The 4,243-nt window shown below is 39.4% G+C and overlaps 1 long non-coding RNA gene across 1 annotated transcript in view; it reads left to right on the top strand.

Annotated features, from left to right (window-relative positions):
• The window catches only part of LOC107555821 (uncharacterized), a 5,563-nt gene extending 1,861 nt beyond the window's left edge, over positions 1-3,702 (top strand). The window contains exon 3 of the long non-coding RNA XR_001605206.1: positions 3,446-3,702. This is a non-coding gene — a long non-coding RNA (uncharacterized lncRNA). The remainder of the gene's footprint in view (positions 1-3,445) is intronic.
• The last annotated feature ends 541 nt before the right edge of the window (positions 3,703-4,243 follow it).

Genomic DNA, 4,243 nt, shown 5'->3' with positions numbered 1-4,243 from the left:
AAACAGTCCTCCATAAAATGTGCTGCACACATCTGAATATTTGGGTTGAAGTGTTCTGGAACAGTGTTGTAAATACAACTTAACCACTGATTTCTAGTCGTGTCCATTTTTGGAAGGCCAAACAAAGTAGTTTTGCTTTCACAATGAAACACAGCGTCACACACGGTGGCCTAGAGTGAGCAGAGGCCGGGGGCTAGAGTGAGGAATGGCCGGAGGGCTAGAGTGAGCAGAGGCGGCAGGCTTGAGAACGGCGCGGCCGGCGGATTCGATGATGGAGCGTCCGGAGGGCTTGCGGCAACCACATGTGATGACCCCGGGCTGGACTCCGCTTCGTCCCTGGTAAAAGCCGATCCGGTGATCTACAGCACAAACTTGTAGTATTTCCTCAGCAACCAGCACGGATCAGCTCCAGGCATGCCGAAGCAGATATCGTCCTCTTTTGGCCAAACAAAGTAGTTTCGCTTTTACAACGAAACACAGAGCCTTCACGACATGGCGGCGGCAACAATACTACAGCGAGAATAAAAGTTACGCCTTTTTTCTTTGCGTGAACATTTGGACGGCATTATGCAAATCTTCCCACATAGTGACGTAGGTGTGTGGTGGCGTGTTAGAACGAGCCATTTTAGGTAGGCGTGGCTGACTCTTAACTTTTATAAAGAATAACTCTTTGGATTTGAGACTTTAGTCTTTGCAACTTTACAGATCTTCTTTATGCACCAAGAGCTTGTAACAGTCTAAAGAGAAAGGAAAAATTGAAATCACATCATATGACCCCTTTAACTGAATTTCACTTTATCTTCAAGTAAAAGGACATAATATCTCCGTACAATGAGGTGATCTTTTACTATATGTAGCTATAAGTCAGTACCTTTTTATTATGAATGCTGATTTTGCATAGCTGATTGTTAATAACACATTAATAGCATGTTAATTGCATGTTAATAGTATGTTTCCAATTGCATTTTAAAAATGTATTTATTCTAAATAGAAAATGTTTGGTTTCCCAAACCATCTAAGTTTCATCATGATTTTCCATGACTTCCAAAAGTCCAAAAATAAATAAATAAATAAATTACTCCCATAGAGCAATATATCTGATTTTTCCATGCCTTTTAAGAGACACTTGCTAAACACAAACAGAACGACAATATGTTCACGATGTGTTGCTGTGTTTGTGAGTACTGATTTTTGAAAGAATGCTGAATGTTCATATGGCCAGAGGCGATGCTTTTGATTGAAGCATATGGCTTATGTCGACAATAGCTGCGTGGTTCATGTTTTAGCATTAAAGGATTTTGTGGAATTACAGAGTGCTATAGAGGTTTTGTAGACATCATAATTTGTTAATCGAAGGCTTGCAGCCAGTTGCTTCAAATTGGAGCTCAACCTGGGTTTAGATACAGTGTAGCCAGTCAGTAGTGTATAAAGATGTTACGGTAACCAATCAGCTCATGTCAAGAAGTACAGCCACTTACCAAGGCAAGCATCACTGATACTATTGCTCATACTACTTTGAACAACCTTCGCTACTTACTTTTGTGTGTAACCTGTCACACAATGTTTGTGGTATGGTAATGAACGATACCTTAGATCATGCAGCTTGTTGAGGACATGATTGTTATTACTTCTATAAACGAACATGCTTATGATTTTGGCAAAATTAATAAGTAATTAGCTGAAAAAAAATAACAAAAAGACAGACTTCATTCAGAGGGATCACCATTTTTACAATTCATGTTGGTCAAGTATGGTTACAGGTGTGATTTCATGGCTATCACAAATAGCTTGAGTTTGGTTCTTTAATCATACCGTTTTCAAGCATTACTGTCGCTCAAAGAGTAAAGCATGGTGCTAGCAGAACCTAGGTCCTGGGTTTTGCCCAGATAATGCAATAATTTATATAAGCTTTGGATAAAATGATCTACCAAATGAATAAATGTCAATGCAAGAGTCAATCCCAAGGAATCGCTTTGAACATCTTAGAAATGATTTTGCTATAACCTATAACATCTTATGAAACTGCAACATCTCTCGTTGTTGTTATTTTTTTTCAAAGCAATTCAGCCGATACCAAAGATTTCATTGGTCATGTCAATCACACTGCTAATTGCACGCACAACTCTAAAATAAATACTAATCCATAGTCCTAACCTAAACCCTGACCTTAATCTCAGTACAGTGTTGGAAGCACATCCCGACAGATAGCATTACTGTTATCGCAGTTGGATCCATCCATGATATTTCTGAACTTTGAACAGAGTCAATAAAGTCGGACCATTTCTCAACAGATCACTGTGTGATTGAGTTGACCAATGAAATCGGCTGCAGATCGGGATTTGCACTTAGCTTGTTTGGGGGAAACAACAACAAAAATGTTACAAACCTTATTGCAATTTTCTAAAAACCACTCAGAACACCGTACCAACCTCATAGCAATATCCTAGTAGTCACCCAGAACAACTTGAACCACATAGCAAGGTGCTGAAAACCATTCAGAACACTTTAGAAAAAATAAGATCATTAAGATAAAATCCATTGCAAGTGTTTTTCAGGTGAGCAACTGACGAAACATTAAGCTGTAAGCCCAGTTGCCATCAGTGTTATCAAGTGTGTTTTTGTTGCCGCAGATTCTGTTTTTTTTTTTTTTAGTCTGCAGGTTGAAGCGAAACCCCCCCTCATATACGAAACATGATTTTGACCGAGAAGGAAGGAGGGTTTGAGCTATTTTGGAATACCAATTGGACTGGTTTTATTACGCAAACCTGGCAACCCTAGATGCCATACCGGAAATGGTGGGTGTTGTCACCTGTATTAAAATAGATTATAGCCTGGGTTTCTCTTGAGTACTTGCATGACAATGTCAACAGTGCAGTCAAATGTACAGCAAAGACATGAAAGTGTGAATGGGAACAGATTATGTCCGCAAAGAATTTCTCTTTTCTGTTCTTTCTCAGAATCCCTCTATTTCCTCTGTAAGGTGTGTATTATTCTGATGAGTCCGCACTCGTCTTAATTAGCTGCAGTGGAGGCTTATGAGAGGAAATAGGCTGCAAATGCAATAACGTGGTTTGCTGAGCCGTAACTCGACACTGCCTTAAACCGTGGCGGAGATGTGGCTGGCTGCCGGCAGAGAAAAGGAGCATGGGAGCACAGTACCTTATCCGAAACCTATTTCCTCACTATTACCTCTCACCCACACATAATTGAGGGCTGTGGAGGATAGTCTTCTTTATTTTACTCTACACGTCTGGGGTGTATTCTCCTCCGCAGATAGATGAAATGAGGCGGAGAATGATGATTTTGTAGAAGACGAGGTGTTATTTTATATTAGGCAGTCCTAAATGCTCGGGTAACTTTAATTCACTGTGTATGCCCATGTCGTTACCTTTTCTGTAAGTGTTCATTGGTGTTCTTTCAATTCAGTCTTTTTCTCCTCCTTTAGACAGTTTTGCACCACATTTCCGCCGGTCATGGGGGACACCACTTGGAGTTGCACAAAAAACGTCCGTCATGGATTGTCTTCCTCCCAAATTTGAATTAGTGCCCTGATTACACTGAGAGGGGTGAGTGGGACACAGATGGATTATGGACTGGATCTGTAACTGATGCCGCTGCCAGCTTCAAATGGAAAAGACAAACAGTTAGCTGGCATTTCTTGTTTTCACACACACATGCTTGTAATAATCATGTTTGTGTTGCCCCGAGTAAATGTTCTCTTTTTCAAAAGAATCATCTTACATTCTCTTTAAGATTATCAAAAATCTTTTTTTTTTCCCTGAAGAAATTGTAGTGGTGCATAGTAGAGACACTAAATGAAGATGTTCGGAGTGGTGGCCAGGGCATTGTTAGGTGGTTTTTAAGGTATTCTTGGTGGTTGCTAGATGGTTGCTTACTTGTCCAAGTCAAAAGAGCCCACACCCAATTATGGGTTAAATTTTGTTGTGTCCCTCCTTTAAGTATATGCGTTTTTATTTTTTCAACATACAGTAGGCTCATTGGAAAAACGTGCCTCTACTAACATTATTTGCAAAACTACAAAACCACACATATACATACAATTTACACTACACTCTCCAGCTGAAATGAATACTAGTGCCAGTAAGATACCAATAAGTTTTAATTATTTTCACATAAATTATGATTACAGGGCAGATTTTTGATTGATAAAATATATTTTTGCGCACTTGCGCAATACAATGTTATGACCCAAAAATGTTTTTATCATAGTAAATTATTTGTA

Source organism: Sinocyclocheilus grahami, unplaced genomic scaffold (assembly GCF_001515645.1).
Source record: "Sinocyclocheilus grahami isolate Dianchi unplaced genomic scaffold, SAMN03320097.WGS_v1.1 scaffold546.1, whole genome shotgun sequence".
Taxonomy (NCBI): Eukaryota; Metazoa; Chordata; class Actinopteri; order Cypriniformes; family Cyprinidae; genus Sinocyclocheilus; species Sinocyclocheilus grahami.
This window is presented reverse-complemented; position numbering and strand designations above follow the sequence as displayed.